Source organism: Cyprinus carpio, chromosome A18 (genome assembly GCF_018340385.1).
Source record: "Cyprinus carpio isolate SPL01 chromosome A18, ASM1834038v1, whole genome shotgun sequence".
NCBI classification, from domain to species: Eukaryota; Metazoa; Chordata; class Actinopteri; order Cypriniformes; family Cyprinidae; genus Cyprinus; species Cyprinus carpio.
The window spans coordinates 4,552,783-4,575,486 of NC_056589.1; the positions used below are offsets into that span (position 1 = coordinate 4,552,783).

The window sequence follows — 22,704 nt, forward strand, 5'->3', positions numbered from 1 at the left end:
CATTTTGGAAGTTTTAAGGGATATATCTTATTAATTAATTTTTTTCCAAAGTTCTCTCTTAAAAATAGCACTTATTTATGTACAGAAGTCTGTACTGGAGATTGATTTGGGCAATCTAAGACTTTACATAATTTTTTTTTTTTGCCCTGATAAAGTCCTTGACTGAACTGGCAGGGTGTTTTGGGTCATTGTCCTGATCTAATATGAAGTGCTTTCTAATGAGTTTGGTGGCATTTTCTTTAATATTGGTAGCCAAGATGATTTTGTACCCTTCCAAAATCATTCTGCTAATGCCATCATACATTAAGTCATCATTAAAATTAAGAGGTCCTGTTCTAGAGACAGCCGTGCATGCCCATGCCATGACACCATCTCCACCAAGCTTTACAGATGAGGTTCAGATGAGCTTAGGATCATTTGCAGTTCCCTTTTTTCTCCATATTTTTGTTTTCCAATCACTTAGATAAAGGTTAACCTTTGTCTCATCTGTCCATCAAACACAGTTCCAAAACTCTACTGGCTCACCTTTGTGAAGAATCTTGCCTTTCTATATTTGGTGCTGATCAGAGGTTTGCATCTTGCTGTTGCTTCTTTAATTCTGTGTCGAATTCTCCTGGTTTCTGTAGGTTGTCAGCGCATCACCTCAACTTTCTGGAGGTTGTTGGTGATTTTACAGACATGTATTTTTGGGTTCATTTTTACAGCTTTTATGATTTGTCTGTCATCAACTACTGTTGTTTTTCTCAGCCGATCAGGTCATCGTTGGTTGCTGATGTCGCCGGTAGTTTCCAAACTTGATTTCTCCATGCCCTTTGTTTTTCCTTTAGTTCTAATTGACTTCCTCTTTTCTTTTAGCATCCAAATTGCTTGCTTTTCTTTCAGAGTCGGCTTCCTCGTCTTCATCCTGGTTTGTGTATGTCATCATCGAATGCAAGACTTAGAATGCAGAAGCAATGGATATAACTTATAAGACACATTCCCAGCTTAAATGTCTGAAGAATTAATGCAACAGGACACAGCTGAACTTAGAAAGACCTGTGAGGCAACTGTTCCTATACTAATGCCCACATCAGATAGGGAGATGAAACTCTAAAAGTGCTGATCTTCTTAGCTGGTAAAACATCTTTGAGTTGAATCACCCAATAATAAAATGTGACATTCTGTAGATTTGTCTCATATTCATCTTTTAATCATATTTACAGATTTCTCGACCCCACAGCAAACAGAACAATTTTGTGTTCACTGTTCCAATACTTATGGAGGGCACTGTATACATACATATATATATATATATATATATATATATATATATATATATATATATATATATATATATATATATTAACTTTAAATGTAGTATGCACATGTAAAGTGCATATTCAATACAATTAAAGGGATAGTTCACCCACAAATGAAAATCCTGTCATAAATTACTCACCCTCGTGTCGTTCCAAACCCGTAAATCATCTTTGGCACACAAATTAAGATATTTTTGATGAAATCCAAGAGCTTTCTGACCCTGCATAGACAGCAATGGAACTGCAACGTTCAAGGCCCAGAAAGGTAGTCATGACATAGTAATAAATGACAGAATTTAAATATTTGGATGAACTATCTCTTTAAGTGCACTTCTTTTTCACAAGAGACCTGATTAAGGCAATAATCTTAAGCTGCTATTTCTACCTCTTTTGTTTGTGTAACTTGATGTTGTCAGGTTGATTCAGTGATATTAAATTATACTGCTGAATTTAATAAAACCCAGTTCATTTTTTATGTCACCTGACAGAACTGGGAGTGTTATTTTGGGAAAGCAATCCAAATATATTGTTGATATCTGTATTTATGTGTAATGCACACATCATGCCAAAGCCACATACATTCTATGTATGTGATTTTATAAATTTATTAAAGCTGTGACACCATCAAATAAGGGACATTTTTTAACCACTCTATTTATTACAGTGATTTTAATTGGTTTTCATATTTCTTATGTCCATTTTAAGACTCTTAACCATTTTAGTGTGTGTATGTCTATAAGAACTGTATGGTTGGCCTGGCAGGTGATCAGTCACCTTACAGGAAGCAGGAGCATTATAAAAAGAGCAGCATGGCAGACAATCAAGGAGGCCATTCACAGCTTCCAATAACACCCGGACGGTTTTCATTGGACTTAACTTTCCGGATCACTTACAGCAACTTGGATTGTATATACACATTGGGACACTCACATTGGGACTCAACGGACTTGGACTGATTTAGGGTATGGACAAAATACTTGTATTCTTTTAACAGACTGAGTTTACCTGGTTTTATAGTGTTGTTTTGACGTCTTTTAAAATTGAACCTGTAAATACACCATTCTTATTAACCATTTCTGCTTTATGTCATTCTTTTTAACACGTTTTAACTCTCACACAGAGAAATCAGACCCCATTCCAATTTTAGTAACCCAGCCCGCTGGGCTGAGCGTTACAAAGCTATTATATCATTTGGGTTTCATGATCACGCTGCATTGGGATTTATTGATTTTTGTCAAATACAAAGCTTTGTTCCAGTAAAAACTGGATTAGAAATCATTTTGTTGCTGATGTGATGAAAAAACACCCACCCACCCACTGGAACTGCATCGGATGTGTTGAACAAATTTATTTACAACACAGTCGCTCAAAGAATGAGATGGAGAGGATGACTGAAGTAGATTCATCATTGTCTCTCAGTATTAGCCATTCACAAATCACATTCATGCTAAATTGTGGATTTTTCATTTGATATGCAAATCCAGTGGTGCCAAAGCACGTGTCTCCATTCTGTCTGACAACATTGTGATTGCAAAACAACAGACCAATGCTATAAATGATAAGCCTGTAAGAGCCAACAGCACACGACAGGCATGAACTTCATAGTCACGTCCTATTGGCACCTATTGTTCCATAAAGAACATTTAACATCCATGGAACTTTTCCATTCCACAAAAGCTTATAGAAAAAAAATTAATAAATAAATAATAATAATAATAATAATAAAAGGTTTGTTAGATAATTAAAATGTTCTTCACACTAAGAAAAAATGGTTATTTTAAGAACAATCATGAAAATGTTCTTTGGGAAACAAAAAGTGGTTATTTTATGGCTTCACTATGAAAAAAAGAGTTTAGGCACAAATCTCTATTTATTACTAAAATTGCAAACATGTGACAACCAATTTTGTATCTAATGTTAGCAGGCAACTAATTTCTGCTCTGTTTATGCTACAAACATGAATGATACCTCAGATCCCATAGATTGTTGAGAAGTGCCGCTTAATTTTCAAAGCTAACAGAATTACAAGTTCTCTCCTGGCAGGTCAAAAACAGGAACACCTGTTTTAAAGGACACTTTAAAGGAAACTTTAATTGAGATGACCAGAATGTCACAGAGATTTAAGGAGCCAGTAAGCAACCACCTAGCAACCTTCCTGAACACCCCAGCAACCACATAAAGACCTGGCATGTTTTTACTCCTGGCATGTTTCAACATTTTGCTAAGATGTTTTTTTTTTTTTTTTTTCATTTTCTCCTGCATTCTTGAATAGCATTATTCCTGATATGCTCTTGTTAGCTTGAGCAAACAATTTCAACAGTTTCAAACTGGTGTGTTAATCAGTGTGGTATGCAATGTTGTTTAACCTTTATTTTAAAAACACTATTCACACTTTTAATTTTTTTTTTTATAAATCTGGCACAGATAACAATGTGTTTTAATTGCATATGCTGCAAACATGCTGTAAAAACTTATCAGCGGAGATGAAGGCATGCACTTAATAAGATTTTTAATTCAAGCATACATCATCTTCCTGTGCTGTGTGTGTGTATGTGTGAAAACTTGTCTTTCATTCTGCCAGATTTCTTCAGATATTCCTGTACTGCATGATGTCAGTTTCTCTGTCAGATCACAGCAGTTAGTGTATCATTTCAAAAGGGGGATGAAAGACACGGTGAAGGCCTCTGAAATGACTGAATGAACTTTCTTATCATTCAGACTGATTTCTTTTTCTAAAACAAGCTTTTCTGACAGGAAGTAGAGAATATGCTCTTTATCCTTCATTTCACTGGAAATGGTCTAACAGAGATAGAGCCTGGAATTGCACTTTCTCAAAACTGAAAGGAATTTTCTTTGCATATCAAAGTGATAGGATTAAAGATTGCAAAGATGTCTGTTAGTTAAACATTACTGGTCATTTGTGTTTGAAACCAAATATGGAGCGAGATAATAAGAGAGAAATCTGGATGGGTGAAACTGACACTGTTAAACATGGTCACTGTGGATTCCTCCACAGACTGCTTTGTCATCAAATTGCACACAGGAATGTACATGATCAGCAAGAGACCGTCTACCAATCAGAAGCAGAGGTGATGCCGGTCATGACAGAGCTCATCTTTAGGAGAAATATTGCACTTTATGTATATATGGTGAGGGTCCAAAAGTCAGAGACCATTTGTGAAAATCCTTGTACATGTTTTTTTTTTTCTTCTTTTTTCTTTTTTCTCTAATTTAATCGTCGCATGTTATTATCACTGTAATTTTACAGAAAAAAAGGGGGAGCTGCATGAACTCCTTAAGTTTGTGTAAAACTTTGTTCATATTCTTCAACATCTGTCACATTATCAGAGATTTATTTACTTACTATAAATACTTCATTTACATGTGGGAAAAAAATAAATAAAATAAAAATAAGCAAATAAATAAAAGTAAGTTAGCTTAAATTAAAATGTACAATTAAGTAAAAAAAAAAAAAAGATGATGATGATGATTATTATTATTTATTTACTTTTTCAAAATGATAATGTTTATACTGTTATGATTTTATTTAAACCCTATATTTGGATATTGTACATGCTCTCTTGAAAATCCCACTATATGATGGAAGGATTGGATAGGAATAGATATAGATATATAGCTGCACATAATTCATTGACTAACAGTACTTATTTTTATTTTAGGCTATGTCCAGACTCTTTTGTCTGTTATATTTGAACACTGGGTGATCATCTAGACCTTTCTGTGTGAGAAAGATTGCTGAATTATCCAATTTCACCCTCATGGATAACTAAGCAACTGACAGAAAGAAAACTAAATATCTTTTATATCTCATGCATTGCTTGTTCTCATAGAAGGATGTGTGACGTTGGCTTATTTGATAAATGGATAAATCAAGCTGTGAAGATGACCTTGACCTCTGAATCTTCCTGGCAGAAGTCAGTCTGTACTCTGAATTCAAAGACAATTACAGTGAGTGAACGTCACTGCATATGTAAGCACACATGTGTGATATTGTATGTGACAGGAAAACATCATTACTGTAGATTTAAGTGCATCCAGCCACAGTGAATGTTTTGTGGTAGGGGAAGAGGAAATATATTGTACACTCCGACTCTTTCTTGATCCAGTAAATTCTAAAAATTGATTCTCATCTCATGCAGCCAAAGTAGAAATGATCCAAATGCTGCGTCCTTAACTGCTTGAGAATATGAGTCTGAACATTTTTTCTTCTGGAATACTCTTGGGTTTTTAAATGCTTTATTTAATCTCACAACTCTCATAGTCAGTAGAGTACTCTGCGTTGAATACATGGATGGGTTTTTTTTTAATTCTTCTTGCATTGATAGTTTATTGGTTTATAATTCATAAGTTTATCATTTGTTGGTTGTTATTGTTGTGGTGTTGTAGTAGTCATGCTTGGATGACCTTTGACCTTGGTTCTTGTCCGTGTCATGATCATTACTGTTTGCATATTTGTTTTATTTTTAAGTTGTGATCTTTTTCTTGAAAATGTACAGTACATACATACAGAGAATCGAAATTGCGTTACTCTCAGTCTCCGGTGCATACAGATAACATTAACATTAAAGCCTAAAAAAAAATAACTAGATCAAATATAAAATGTAGATACAATTATACAATAAGGGATTTATAAAAAAAAAAAAAAAAAAAAAGACATATAAAAGACATATAATAAAAATACCAAGTTAAAAATAAAGTTAAATAAAGCAGCGCAAGGTAAATGACAGATATAGTGCAAATCAATGAAGTGAACAGCAGTGCAGTTAAAAGATTTTTTAGTGCAAAAAAAAAATCACTTATTAAAAATATCTTAAGTCTGATTAAAGTGACAAGTGACAAGTGACCAAGAGCAGTTTATTTAACTGACTGATGAGGTAGTTCCATGCCGAATGAGGTAGTGAGCGGTGAGTGAGCAGACCAATGCTGCACAAGTGACTCGTGCATGTCATCATATAATTAGTGTGTGTGGTGTGTGTGGCGGGGGGGGGTTCATAGTTCAGTGGTGCCTGGGGAAGAAGAGGGGAGGGGGGGCAGGTTCGGGAGGGAGTTCAGCTTCCTGACAGCCTGGTGGATGAAGCTGTCCTTCAGTCTGCTGGTCCTGGCCTGGAGACTCCGCAGTCTCCTCCCTGATGGTACAGGCTGAAGAAGCTGTGTGATGGGTGAGTGGGATCACCTGTGATGCAGAGGGCTTTGCGGGTGAGACGTGTTCCATAAATGTCCTGGAGGGAGGGTAGAGAGACACCAATGATCTTCTCAGCTGCTCTCACTATGCGTTGTAGAGTCTTTCGGCAGGCCGCGTTGCAGGCGCCATACCACACAGTGATGCAGCTCGTCAGGATGCTCTCGATGGTGCCTCTGTAGAATGTGTACATGATGGGGGTGGGGCTCTGGCTCTCCTCAGTTTGCGGAGGAAGTAGAGACGCTGCTGCTGTGATTTCTTGGCCAGTGCTGCAGTGTTGTCGGTCCAGGAGAGGTCCTCTGTGATGTGCACACCCCAGGAACTTGGTGCGCTCACTTCTCTCCACAGTCGCACCGTTGATGGTCAGAGGAACGTGCTGAGTGTGTGCTCTCCTGAAGTCTACAACATCTCCTTCGTCTTCTCCCACGTTCAGAGAGAGATTGTTGTCACTGCATCACCCGGCCAGGTGGCTCACCTCGCTCCTTTAGTTTGTCTCATCTCTGTTGCTAATGAGAGCCACCACAGTTGTGTCATCTGCAAACTTAATGAAGAGATTGTGCAGTCGTGGGTCAGCAGAGTGAAGAGTAGGGGGCTCAGCACACATCCTTGGGGGGCCCCAGTGTTCAGTGTGATGGTGCTGGATGTGTTGCTGCCGACCCGTACTGCCTGAGGTCTTCCAGTCAGAAAGTCCAACAGCCAGTTGCACAGCGAAGTGTTGAGCCCCAGCTCGACCAGTTTGTTGAATGAGCTGTTGAGGGATGATTGTGTTGAATGCTGAACTGAAGTCTATGAACAGCATTCTGACATAAGAGTCCTTTTTTTCCAGATGGGTGAGTGCTGAGTGGACGGCAGTGGAGATGGCATCATCGGTCGACCGGTTGGACCCGATATGCAAACTGGAATGGGTCCAGGGAGGAGGGGAGGGCAGACTTGATATGGTTCATGACTAGCCGTTCAAAGCACTTCATGAGGATGGGGGTAAGTGCAACAGGACGGTAGTCATTGAAGCAGGATGGAGATGGCTTCTTCGGGACTGGGATGATAGTGGTAGTTTTTTAAAGCATGTGGGAATAACAGCCTGACTCAGTGAGATGTTAAAAATGTCTGTGAAGACATCAGTGAGTTCTGCTGCACATTCTTTTTTCAGTACACGCCCAGGGATGTTGTCAGGACCCGGAGCTTTGCGGGCATTGATCCTGCTGAAGGATCTCCTCACACTGTCTGGGGTCAGAGTCATCACCTGGTCGCCGGGAGGAGGTGGAGTCTTCTGTGCAGTGGTGCTGTTTTTGTTGCTCAAAGCGAGCGAAGAAGGTGTTCAGCTCGTTCAGCAGAGAGATGTTGTTGTCACAGGTCCGTGGTGGGGGCTTGTAGTCCGTAATGGTCTTTATCCCCTGCCACAGGCTCCTAGTGTCTCTACTGTTACTGAATTGGTGAGCTATCCTCCTGGAGTGCTGTCTCTTAGCCTCTCTGATGGCCGCGGGACAGGTTGGCCCTGGCTGTTTCTAAGGCCCACCTCATCTCCAGCTCTGAAGGCAGCATTCCGTGTCTTCAGGAGTCTGTAGACCTCCCCCGTCATCCATGGCTTCTGGTTGGCCCGGACAGTGATAGTTTTTTGTGATCGTTACATCATCAATACACTTATTGATGTCGGCAGTAACAGTCTCTGAGTACTCCTGGAGGTCAGTGGTGTTATTGCATGTGGCAGCCTGTTTAAACATGTCCCAATTTTGTGTTGAAGCAGTCCTGAAGAATCTCTGATGATCCTTCTGGCCACACTTTAATCTGTTTTGTAAACTGGTTTTGGTGACTTTAATGAGTGGTCTGTATGCAGGCATTAGCATAACAGTGATGTGATCTGAGGCTCCGAGGTGGGGGAGGGGGAGGGCTTTGTAAGCTCCTCTCTGTGTGGTGTAAACAAAGTCCAAAATGTTATTACCTCGTGTTGGAAAGTTGATGTGCTGGTGTATTTTTGGAAACACACTCTTAAGGTCAGCATGGTTGAAATCCCCAGCTATGATGAGAAAAGCATCCGGGTGTGCTGTCTGTAAGAGCTCTCCACTGAGACATACGGCCTCATTTCCACTGGTATTCATAGCAATTGCAATCAGAGATTCTCTGACCATTCAGGATGAACACAACCAACAATATATTTTTTATATTTTTTAACTGTTTACTTATTAATGCTTTTATTTATTTAGAATGTTATAGATGAAGGCCAGGTTTAGTTTAGTGAGGTGTTGTGTAATTGCTCTGAGAGACAAGGTCTGAAATCCTACAAATTGTGCATTACATGGTTCACGCATATTTTATTATTTCTATGAGAGAACAGCAGATAATTTTGCCCGGTAATGGATGTGTGTTTCTTTAAATTGCATAAATGTGTCAGAATATGACTATAATAAAAACATGGTTGTATTACTGGAGACTACAGGGCATTTTATCCGAAGCATAAGCAATAAAGTATATCAGCTTTCAGTTTATCAGCCTTCACAGGCTCAATGTTTATTGGGTATTATTCTAACTTTAAATGTGGCTGATTCCATATACAGAGAATATACAGTCTCTAAAAATGGAATTTATATGCAAGCTCAGTTTCATGTGATTTATGATTATCAGATGCCCTATTCATCCTATTGACATTTTTTTTTTTTTTACATGAAGTACACTTTTTATTTTACATTACAGGAGTTCTTTAAAAGAGGTGTCTTTGATCATGCACTCTATTGCTATTTTTATATTTGAAAGGAGTTTGTAATAGTAACTATTTTCTAAACCCCTAACTTATTTTTTATTAACTTTGAATCTGTTTTTCTTACACACTTCAAAAAGTAATTTAGGGTCCTGTTACCACAACTTAATTAAATGCATGGTTGCAAGATATACATTTTAATTTGTTGGTTTAATTAAACCTTTGAAGTCGCAATCATTAATTTAATGTTGACATAATAATGTTGATTGTTACATAATTTTAATAATGTGTGTATTTATTTATTTTTAATTTTTTTTTTTATTATTAAGTTCTTCTAGTTCATATTTCTATTTCTCAGCTTTGCGTATGGTAAAAATAAAAATATTAAAATATTAAAAACACATTCATAACAATTGCTGAAAAGAAATGTATATTTATTTTACATAATATTCACTTAATTATAAATAAATAATTTGCAATTTGAGAAATATGATAATTAATGTAAAAAAAGTAAAATAAATGAAAAATAAATCTGATGGCAACTTCTTAATTTATTAATAAAATCATTTTTCTTGTATACAATCAAATAAATTATTGTTAAAAATATGAATAAAGAAAATGATGAAAATGAAAATGAACAAACAATGCATAGTACGCATTGGGAATCATATTTTATCAAACAAAGACAAGGTAGTGCTTTTTACATACAGCACACAGTGAATATGACATGAAAACAACATAGTGTCAAAATGGATATACAGCGGTGATTGTCGATCATGACAAACAATTTTGAAAAACAAACACAAGACACTTTTTTTCTTTGTGATTAACAATTAATGTGTCAGATGGATAATACGGAAAACCAGTAGTGAAGGTGCTCACACTCACTCGGTTTCCCATAAACAAACATACAGTGAGAAGCAGTCAATCCAGTGATCTTATGAGAGACAGAGAGAGAGAGAGAGAGAGAGAGAGAGAGAGAGAGAGTATGCAGGAGGAAATCGAGACAGAGAGCGCTACAATGAGCTGAAGGCAGAGCTGGAGTAAGACTGTGAAGAAAGAAAGCAGGAGGGGAATGAAGGTGGAGAGACGGCGAGAGAGAGAGAGAGAGAGAGCTCCTCTGATAAATCCTACAGGAGCAGTCCATCCGCTCCGAAGGTGGGAGGGAGAGAGAGAGAGATACAGAGCACGGGAACATCAGAGTTGGAAGACAGAGTTGTTCCTGGTCTTTGCACCCTGTGCTCGGAGCAGATGGCAGCGCTCTCGTAGTGTGTTTTCTTCAGCTGTTGCAAGGTAATGGAGCATCTCTTTCTCTTCCCCACACTGAATCAATCTCTGGATTAAGCTCTTTTCTTGCTTTGTGTGTGTTTGCCACTCTGTCTTTCTTAATTTTCACTGTTTTTCTTATGGCATGCTGTGTGTGCATGTGTGTGTGTGTGTGTGTGTGTGTGTGTGTGTGTGTGTGTGTGTGCATACACATGCATATGTAAGTGAGGAACAGAGATGTCTGACAGTAAAGACTCTCTTATTAAATAACCATTAAAGCTTGCATTACTTATGCTGGCTGTGTGGTGCATTGCACGTCCATGATAATTTATTTATTTATTTATTTTCAGATGTATTTGAATTTAAAGGAAAGTATATGTTTTAAGTTTTTTTCATTATTTTTATTACCTTTTTGCTTTCACTGTTTCATTCCAGTGGTCTCACATTGTGACCGATGAAGTTTAATTATTCCAATGACTTTGAGCTCATAAAAGCTGCATGAATAGTATTAAAAACCCATCAGAAAACCCATTGTTTAAAGTAGATTTAGATGGAGTGCAGCATGTTACACTGCAGAACATGTCAACTTTATGTTAAGTACCTCAGTTGCAAAAGCTGTTTGATTATATTTTAATCAGTTGTCATTGTGTAGCACACGAGTAAAGAGCCAATGAAATGCATTTGACCAGAAGTGCAAATAGTAAAGGGAGTGAAGTTTGAATGGCAGTATCATGCAAATAATCATTGTAGTGCATAACTGTAGTGCATTGCAATGTGGTTTATATAAAGGTCTATATATTAAGATTGTTAATATTTCTAGGTTCTGTGTTTTATGATTTACAATAATAACACAATAATTATACAATAATACAATAAACAAATTCATTATCAAAAACTTTGGTACTCAAATTAATTTAATTAACAACTTAATTAAAGTCTTGTAAAATCTAATCAGATGAAATCTGAAGACATATAAATTATTTTATTTATTTTTTGGCAAACAAAGTGCTGCACAACAGAGGTTTATTACTTAAATTAAAAAATGGACAAAAAAAATTAGAGATATTCCTTAAAAAAAAATTTTATAAAATGTGTTATTGTTATTATTACTTTGAGAATTGGTTTACACGTGTAATCATGGTTCCCCCAAGAAGGAACAAGATGCTGCGTCCTCTGGCGGACACTTTGGGGACTGCCATCAGCAGGACCGGTGTCTGAAGCACGTCTGAAACAACTCAATCCCACTGGCCCATGTAGCCTGTAAAGTCACAGGAGGGAGCCCGGAAGTATAAGAGCACAGCTACCAAACACATTACCAACTTGGTTGTCTGAATGAAACATGAAAACAGGCAACCCCTATAGACATGGCGAGGAGACACAGCGTCTCGTTCCCTCTCGGCGAGCCATGGTTATATGTGTAACCAAAGACATTACCCTTCTAGGGAACTCGCGCTGTGCCCTCTAGGAATGCCACTGTATACTTTAAATTCCATTTTTGTGAACAGATTCCACAATTCCATCTGCCTTTTATGCATTGTGGAAATCATAGGGTCATATATGTGTGTGTATATTTCCTGGATCTGAGATGGTTTACTTGTATTGTTAAGGGTTTGAAAAGAAGGAAAGACATCTGCATGTTGATAAAAACACATGAAGAATGTGTGAGACATTTGTAATATTGAATGCATTTGTCTGATGTGCAGTGAGTGGGGCTGTAATGGGCACTGAGAGGGTAATAGATGGATGCAGAGAGGTAAATCCATTAGGGTCAAGACTCCTGCAGTGGCGACGGTCTAATCGTCATCGTCCTTCACTTTTCATCCCCAGAGCAATCATAACTCAGCTGTGTTAATGCCGCATCTATATAAATAAACTCTGTGGATAGTGGCCTGAGCTCAGGGCACAGCCAAATTGCTTTGGAGTGGTACTAATAAAATAAATGAATAAATGAATGCTTTATTAGAGTGAGAAATAAGGTCAGCAGAAATGCCTTGAGAAGCAAAAACCTATCTATCAGTTTCACAGAAGAGAACAGAAGTATTAAATGTAAGTTATTCCCGAACGGCAGAACAGGTTTTGATTCTGAAAAACATTAGAGTTTCCATTCGGTTCCATCAGAAACACACACTGGCCGTTTGCCTGAGGAGAGGAAAAATTAAGAGATGACCCACCCTCAAACTGAACGAAGCGTCTCAGATCACACACCTTTGTTATTGTTCTCTCCACTCAGCATGTGGCATGTCATGTCCGGCATGTGTAGTTATTAAGAAATAATCCACCCACTTTTCCGTACCAACATTATAATCATGGAAAGAATGTGGGTGGCCACTTTAGTGACTTTTCCAAAGCTACATGATGCTGACTAGACTAACTGGGAACCAGTTTTACTTAATGTGACACATTGTAGTGTATCAATGAGAAATGTGTTCATTTGTCTGTTTGCATGTTTTTTTCATCTACTCTTTCATTAATACATTCATTCATTTTTATTCATGATTCATTTATTATTATTCATTAATGTGTTCATTTGTTTGATTGTTTATTCATTCATTCATTCATTCATTCATTCATTCATTCGTTTTCTTATTTATTTATTTTGAGTTTTTCACAATGAGACCACAAACATGTATTAAAGAAGCAAATGGTTAATTTTGATTCCATGCTGACTTTATCACGGTTACTCTGATAAACAAGTGTTAATTGATTTGGGAAGGTGGTTGTCCCTTAATCAGTAATTTCACAAGGGAAATGTGCTGTTCGCTCTTATAAAGACTTGGAGCGGTTGGAAGAAATACTCCTCCTGGGACTAAGCAGCCATTAGCAAGTCTTTAGTAACCGTGAAAGTGCACCCTCCACCCCAGCGACTCGTCTTTCTGTGTGCCCTTAAATACATGACCACAATGCTCTGTAATCGCACAGACTTTTCTATGAGATCAATTAATAAGAAGTCTTAATGCTATTGTGTTCATCCGCAGAGACTTACACTGCTAGGATGGTTTTGTTCCACAACAGGAATAACTCTCTGAAGCCTCATTCATAATTTACAGTGATGGAAAATCGTGTTTGTCTGTAGCTACTAGCTCATAAGCAGAATCTGGTCAGAAATAAGGTAGCTGGAGTTAGGATTAGGGTTTCTACATTTCTGATATAATGCTAACAAAAAAAGTGATTTCATTATGATAAAATGACAAAGGCGAACTCCATTTTCATTAGCATTTGTGTACTGCAGGTCTTTCAGAGCGCTTCAAAATACTCGAGTCTTGATGATGCTGATTAGTGTTCTCTTTTGTACTAGAATATTCTAAATATGAAATATTAATCTTGTTTTGAAATGCTGAGTTTGTTTACATGCACAATCTTACACCAGTTATGCTTAATAAGATCATATACTCTTCCGTCAAAACCAAGTTGCCATATTTTATGGAAGATTAGTGAAAGTGAATGTATAAGTGACGTGACGTGTGGCCAAGTATGGTGACCCATACTCGGAATTCGTGCTCTGCATTTAACCCATCCAAAGTGCACACACACAGCAGTGAACACACACACACCATGAACACACACCCGGAGCAGTGGGCATCATTTATGCTGTGGCGCCCGAGGAGCAGGTGGAGGTTCAGTGCCTTGCTCAAGGGCACCTTTAGTCACATTGGGTCAAAATTGCATTGTTGAGAAAAAAAAAAAAAACGGTTAGAAAAACACAGATCGGTGTTTAAGTTATATTTTATTACATTCCGAAAAATTAAATAAATAACTAAATCATATTCTGGAAAATAATAAGAAACTTAACATTTTTTTTTTATTTCTCGTTATAGTTTATTTTGTATTTTTGTGCTTTTGTTGGTCTATTTCATATGTGATTTTTCTTTGTGTGTTTTTTCTCTCTCTTCTGTCTCTCTCTCTTTCTCTCTCTTCCTCTGTCCTTCGCTCTCTTGGGTGTATAATGGGGTATGTTTTCATGCCCCAGTTTGGCTATTGATTTTTTTTTTTTTTTTTTTTTTTGCTGCAGCTATAGGCTGTGGATCTGAATGACAGAGGTTACACAGGTCAAAGCATGCCTTTCTGGTGCACGATTGTCACTATCTTTAGGAACAGAGTCAATCTTTCTCTGGCGGCACCCATTCACTGCAGAGGATCCATTGTTGAGCAAGTGATGGAATGCTTAATTTCTCCAAACCTCTTCCCATGATGAAACAAACTGTTTCTTTAATTCAGGGAGAGCTCAGCATTCAGCATTAGCTACATATTGTGTGTGTTTTTTCCAGGAACATTAGTTAACCATGCATTTGTATGCTTTAGTATGTTTTTTCTCCATCTGTTTGACTGTGTCACGTTGTTTTTGGCCTAACCCATCAGGCTTTGGCAATAGAAGGGTGCAGAATTGGCACAATGTATTTGTCCTCTGCCGGCCCTTGAACATATGCTGAATGACATTTAAACATTTTTAGAGAATGACAAAGATAGAAAGAACACCCTCTGCTAACTAGAGACAGAGATAAATGGCTTGCCTGTTGCTCGTCGAGTCAGAAGTTTTAAAATTCCCCTCCCGTTCTTTGGGAGGAAAATGTGACACGAGTTCTGACAGTGCATCATTCACAAGCCCAAAAAAGTTGTATTTTGTAAGATAAAAACTGTATTTCAATAATTCATAATAGTAAATATCTGCAATCATTGAAAATAATCAGAATAGCTGACATGAAGTCATTCAGTAAACCTTCTTTTTCTGAAAATAGTAAAGCAACATTTTATTCAGCCTTTGAACCCAGAAGCCCTCACATGTTGATCACAGTGCTTATATCTGGACCAGCAGGCCAGCTTTGACATTATTATCTGATTCAAGCATCTATCCACATCTGAGCTGCAAAATCCCAGGATTGACAATCCCTCATGAGGATACTGAAATGTAATCACTCACAACATACTGTGTAAAGAGAACATATTGTATGCAGAAAATAATATGTTATGCTATTGAAACTGTGAAGTTAATAATGTTGATAACATTTTAAGTTAAAGGCTACATCTTTTGGTACTGTATGCCACTGCAGCGAGCGACATCCTGTTAGTATTCATCTAGTGTGAGAGACGTATTAACAGAACGGGAACGATACCATTACCATCAGCCCAGGGAGCTGTAATTGATTCCATATTCAGTTTATTACTTCTTATTAAATGTCCCTCATGACCTATAGCAAAATGGACTGCTTAATAAACAGCTGATGAACAGATAATAAGGAAACCATGTTCAGAGATCAAAAGGATTTTCTGATTTATTATTAAATCTTTACTTTTTTTTTCATTTTTTTTTTTTTTTTTTTTTTTTATTAAGTTGTATCCTGTTATTAAGGTTCACTCACTTTTTTATGTTGTGTTGGCTGATAGCAGTCATCTTGGATTTGTGCACCTAGTTTTGGGATTAAATTAAGTTCATGACTGAAAATGTCCGGTATCTGAGATAAAGGAAGTACTGTGACATTGACAAAGATAAATGATTTTAAACATATTTTTGAAAAGTTCTGTTCATTTTTGTAAGTGTAAATCTTTGTAGTAAGGAGCAAATTATCAACTAAAAAAGTCAAAATAAAAATAAAATCATTTGGCTGAGCTGCCTACAGGTACACTGGAAAAAAATGTAACCTAAAAATGATAACAGCTCCTTTAATTTAAGTCAAAAATATGATTCAGTGTCACTGAATTAACCTAAAAACCCTCATTTATACTAATGAAACTTATTTTAATGGGTTGAATCAGGTAGAAGTAGCTCTTTAATGTATTAGTTGCAGGTTAGCACTTTTATTATGGAGGTTGTAAGGCTTTCCTCCAGTAAAACTGGCGTGTTGTGAGGTACTTGGTGCTGAGTTGGATGAGAAAAAAGTCTTTATTCTGTAGTGGTGTATTTTTACAAAAGAGATGTTTTATAAACTAATAAAATTTTTTTTTTTTTTTTTTTTTGAAAACGTTTGTGCACTGACAACAACAATGAAAAAACGGTCCTGTAAAAATGACTAAAAATGCTGTATTATGCATGCCAGGCCATTAGGTGATGTGTAAACACTCTCTTAACCAGACTAGAACGGGACCAGACACACTGATCTCAAACAGTAATGTGCTGCCTTTTGCATGAATGCGGCTGATTGTGAAGACTATAGCAGCTCAGCACTGCTGTGTACAAACTCACTCCACTCTCAGGTCTCTCTTGCTGACTATTAATGTTGTTATGCTTCCTGCTGTAAGCAGCTGCCGGCCACCAATCTCAAAACACAAACACAAGCAACTCTCCCACTGATGATTGACAGACTGATATTTTTTGTTTGTTAGTTTTTTTGTACAGTGCAGACGTTAATAGAAATGGCATGAGCCTGTTGATACAGTATTTCTATTGTGTGTGTGTGTGTGTGTGTGTGTGTGTGTGTGTGTGTGTGTGTGTGTGTGTGTGTGTGTGTGTGTTTAAACTCTAATTAAAAGGGTCAAGTCATGAGAAATCATATTTCCCTTCATCCTTTGAAAGTGTGTTGATATACTATGAAAAAAATACTGTATTCAAATAACTCAAAACTTCATCCCAAGTCCAGAAAGACAATTTATTGATAATAAGCTGCAAATGCAGATCTTTCCAGACATCAATCATTTACTGAGTGGTTGTTGGATTTGGAAGGTTTAGGTGAAGTTTGGGAAAAGTGATTTTTTTTTTTTTGGAGTGTTTGTTGTGTTGAGAGGGAAAATTGGATTTTTGATACAGTTAACCTTAAATGGATCTTAGAAAAATAAATAAGTATATGGTGTAATATGTTTTGCTTTTAGCTAAGAAATACTAGAGAATTAGAAATGCAATGCAAGCTAATGGTACCTTATTGGTTAATGTGTAATATTAGGATTTTATTTTTTATTTTTTATTATTAAATTTTTTATCGTATTGCCCAATAATGGATATTTTATTGTTCATGCTCATGTCTTTGCTTTATACACTTTACATAAAAAAAATTAAAAAAAATTGTAAAGTTGTAAATGAACCAAAGATTATTGGAGTATATTTTACAAGAAAATACTATATTAGTTATTCCACTTCAAAATGTCAAAAGTAATTCAGAGTGCTAGTTGCTGTTTCATTGTAATTATTTAATATCTGTTTTATTAAAATGTTGTGATGCGTAAATTCACGTGTAGTACTTAAACGTTTTTAATATCTTATTTTTTTATTTATTTAGATTAAATACTATAGAATTGAATATCATTTTCAGTTATCGACTCTAATATGAAAATAATTATCATCTTTTTAATACAAGTAAATTTTTTTATACCGGTACATCACTACTAAAGATATATAATATTTCGATATTTTCATGTTTTCATGGTCTATAGCAATGAAACTGGCTGTGAAACCATTTCCCCAGTGAAATCAGGAGCATATTTGTCAGGCTTTGCTGTGATTAGTGGCGTGATCAGAGGAGAGATTAGTATTAAAGGATTATTAATTAAATCCTGGAGTATTAAATCCTGTTTATGGTTATTAAATGTCAACATGTTCTCTGGCTAACAGATTATTGACCGAAATGTGGATTTCTGCTTTAAATGTTTTTTCTGTTGTTGTTGTTTTTCTAGCAACTCACTCTCCGGTCTACTCACAACTCAATCTACAGCGGTGTGTTTATTAGATATTTTTGTTTTATTTAGTTATATATTGTATGTTAAATGAATGTTTGTTTTTTTTAATAAATTAAATTAAAAAAAATGATTTTTTAGCATCCAATACCGCTGTCTGTCATGTCCTGCTGGAATAGGAGAGAATTGTTCAGCAGTAGTCCGTAAGTTTTTGCCTTATCAATCAAAGAGCCACTTACAGATGTGCTGCTACGCCTGACTAAATGAGTTAAATGCATGTCCTGGCCAGTAATGGGATAATGATTTATGATAAGATTTTGGAATGGGATTTCTGCATTGAGAAAATGCAGTTATAATTGTGGAATCCAGTCATAAAAAAATTTACTTTACTGTATAATTCATGGAATTTCAACCCAGGCTTATTGGAAATACGGCAGTTTCATAGTAAAATTTCCAGTGTCCATTTTTATTATGTTGCTTTTTTTATTTTTTGTGGTGGGGTTCTTCTCATAAGAGGAGCGACGTATTGTTGTGTGATATAGTGTGAAAATATTGTGTTTTAGAAACATACATATGAAGCTGAATATGTAACGCTTACATTCAAAAGTATCAGTTTTCAAATCTCGCAGCATGTTAATTTTTTTTTTGAAGTCATAATATAAAATTATGCAAGTAATTGTGTGAAAATTTGCTTTTCTGAATAGAAACTGGCCCTGTAAATCATACATTTTCAAATCATACAAATTATATTCAAAAGTTGTCTAAGTTTTACTGTATTTTTTGTTTCAATTTGAAATATTTAGTTTTTTTGTTTTTTTAATTTATGTAGGTTTTTTTTGTGGGAGATGTGTGTGTAGGGGCATATTTTTTCTGAGCCTGGGTAGCAAAATTTAGATGAATAAATCCAAAGTAGGACTGTATACTTAATCAGATCCCAATATGGATTAGTGTTTGTGAATATTAAACTGTAAAGACTGCGATCTAACTATGAAGTCTGTATTTTATGTGTGTCTCTGTGTGAATAAGCGGCATGGGTTTGTCTACTACACATACAGTGCTGAAGCATGTGTGACGCTTGTGGTGTTTTCAGCATCTGTGAGGACATGAACACATAAACTTCATCTGCAGAGCTGCTCTGAGAGTATCTTCACCAGCTTTTCATTTGATAAAACTATAGCCAGATACACAGAGAATCTCTTCACCACAACCTGCCAAAATAAAAGTTCTGTTTAACTTGAAGAAATTATGACAGACATATATTAGTTTGTATAGTAAAACTTCTAAAATAATAATAACAATACAGTTCTTTTTTTAAGGAATATCACATCATATCATGTTTTAATTTAAATAGTAAACTCATTGGATATAAATTCATTGGATTACTTTATATGACATATATTATATTAAATTGTTAGAATTGTTTATGCATTATTTTTTTTACCACCATTTTTGATAATAATTATGATTTGCTTTAAATCATAAATAGTAAAAAATTTATTTCTAAAAAAAAATAATAATAATCTTATTAAACAGATTAAAAAAATAACATTTCAAAGAGCCCTATTATTGTTAAAAATTTTAATTGTGAAAGTTTTATGAATACAATTGATTAGACATCAGAGACATTTGATTATTAAAATGTTATTGAACCATTAAAACGGAATCTTGAAAAATTTAAATAAACTACACAGAATTTGGGAAAAAGTATAAAACAGATTTAATTTTTTAGGACTCTGTTCCAGTGATTCCATTTTGTAAATGCTCAAGAAGGACACGTGGGTGTAGTGTGTGGATGTCTTTAGCCATAACAGTGCCTAATGAATTTACATTTTTTATTTAATAGAACTGCACCAGGGGCTACAAAAGGAATGTAATTTTGTTTTCTAGTGTACTGCATGATTGTTATGAACATATAAGCTTGGCTTGGCATGAGCATCTTCAGGAGACATCAGAGAGCCTAGGGTCTAATTTAAGTTTCCAAGACGAGGTCATGAGTACAATGCTATTTCGGCTATATGGAGACCTGAGGTTGTTATGGCAACAAGTCCCGGAAGACAGGCATACCTGATAATTTCCTACCTATTGACTGGGAAAGCCTCTCACCCCTGCCCCCGCAGGACCTCAGGAGGAGCTGAACCCCACTGTGCCTCTAAAAGCCCTTAAATGTAATTTGGAAAACAAGCTTGTTGTGGGGTCTAGGTGTGATTGCTATTAATAAGAAAAAGATCATAATGGTTGTTAGGTAAATATTGTTTGTGATGGATGGCTTGGTGTCTTTCTCAGTAGTAAGCAGGGTTGTTATAGTTAACTGAAACTAAATATAAAACGAAGACCATAAACCGAAAAAGCATTTTCGTTACTTGAAATAAAATCACACATTTTATTCTCATTTTATTTTAGTTACTTGAAATAGTAAAATACTTAAAACTAATACAATTAATAAGTTCTATATAGATATTAGGGATGTGCATCTCCATAATGAGTTGTAGTGGAGAAGGCGCGCTCAACTCCCAAGTCGTTTAATGGGTGCGAGTAATTGAAATAGTAAAATACTAGGAAAAACCGCACTCTCAGAACTTTCATTAATTTATTCGTGCATACAGACACCTGTTTCGGCCTAAGCCATCATCAGTGTGTGAGCCGTACAAAGGATATAAAAAGACATCACAGGTGAACCCATTCCTCAAATCATCAGCACCATCAGGTGCATCAAGTTACGAACATATGGAAACCACACAAGATAAAACAAAAGAAGACCATAGACAATGCTCACATGTGCCCTTATCAACAATTATCAAAAAAGGATTGATTGCAACCCAAATGGTTTCACAAAAAAACAATTTAAATTTTTTTTTTAATTTATTCGGTTTGTGTTTTTTGTTTTGTGTGTATAAATAAAGCCTCTCGTTGAAGAAGATAGCGCTCCCTATCATCCTCCCCGTTAAAGAGGGTTTGATAACTCAATACCTAGAAATTTCAAAGTACAAATATCATGCCCAAACTCATTTAAAATGTCCTGGCCACGGGTGACTTAATATCGTGATTGCGTATGGTACTTTTGTGTGATGTGATGTAGTCTTATTCTTAATTCTCTTTTAGTTTACCAACATAACAAAAAGCAATGGGCATTTGAGTAAGTAGACAACAAAATCATGGCTCACAGAGGAATGAGAATATGTTGGTAGTTGGTTGTTGTGAAGAATTAATATCTTTCATGTCATTGTATTTGAAAAAGATTTTACAAGAGAAATTGCCCGGATCAAGAGCTGTGTAGAAAATTATGCACTATGTTTTCAACGATGATTTATCTTACCCGAAAGGGGAGAGAATGTCATAGATAAGATAACTCGATTATCTGAAGTGGCTGTTTTTTTAAAAAAATAAGATAACTCGATTATCTGAAGTGGCTGTTTTTTTAAAAAAAAGTAATTCTCGTTTAATGTCACGGTCATATACTATCTATAAATGGTTTTTCTTCATCGGTACTACAAATCCTCCTTATACGCAAAAACTGACTATACGGGAGGCTTTTTTTCATAGATGGAGGATGGTAACTTTTAGAATGTAAAAAATTATTCTTATCTGTGGATTTACGAAATACTGTCATCTGTAGAGTCTGTCCAGTAGCTCTAAAAACCTTAACGTCAAGAAAACATATAGAAGACAAATTATGTTCTAAGGAAAATCGTATAGAGTCGAGTCTGGAATTTAAAAATTGATGAAATTTATTAAGTTCTTCTTCTTATTTGTTAGATATGAATGAAAAAATCATCAATATAAAGTATAAAGAAACAATTTTTTAAAGTGGTGGTGGATGTTGTTATTTGGGGAATATACAAAATCTACTTCAAATTTACCCATGAACAAGTTTGCATAGTTAGGGGCAAATGGAGATCCCATCGCCGTACCCTTCACCTGATGATAAAAACCATTCTCAAATTTGAAATAATTCATAGTCAACACTGTATGTGCCAAATCCCACAAAAACTTAGTTGGAGGCTTATCAACATCTCTAGATTTTAGATAATGTTCCAGAGCACATAAACCTAAATCATGTGGAATATTAGTATACAGGCTAGTTACATCCATAGTACATAACAAATCATCATCTGATATATGGATATTCCTCAGTTTACTCGGAAAATCAGTAGTGTCCTTTAAGTATGAGGGTAATGTCCAGACAATAGGCTTGATGTACCAGTCTACATACTGAGATATTGGTTAATATTTTAGGTTGGAGATTGGCAACTGTGGGAGGTGGTGGGGTATTTAATTATTATTTCTTATTTTTTTTATGGATTTTGTAAGGATACCGGTCGTACTGGATGAGTTTGTAACAAAAAATCAAATTCCTCCTAAGTGATGTACTTGTCTGATTCACCACCAATCAAAATGCTTTTTATCACATTAAAAAAATGACTTGTAGGGTCACACATAAGAGAAGAGTAAAATTCCTGATCTCCAAGTTGATTCAAAATTTTGTTATGAGTCTATATCTTGTATAACAACTGCACCGCCTTTGTCGGCAGGTTTAATCACAATCGAAACATCTTCACTAAGAGCCCTCAATTCTTCGCGCTTTTTTGACGGAAGGAAAAAATTTTTTTCTCTTGTAAATAGCTTCAAAGACATCCTGATCAACCAGCCGGCAAAAA

The 22,704-nt window shown here is 35.8% G+C and overlaps 1 protein-coding gene across 1 annotated transcript in view; it reads left to right on the plus strand.

Annotated features, from left to right (window-relative positions):
• Positions 1–10,276: 10,276 nt before the first annotated feature.
• The window catches only part of LOC109109278 (protein Aster-B-like), a 111,478-nt gene continuing 99,050 nt past the window's right edge, over positions 10,277–22,704 (plus strand). Inside the window, exon 1 of the mRNA XM_042774820.1 lies at positions 10,277–10,480. The gene's annotated coding sequence lies outside the window, so the exon portion shown is untranslated. The remainder of the gene's footprint in view (positions 10,481–22,704) is intronic.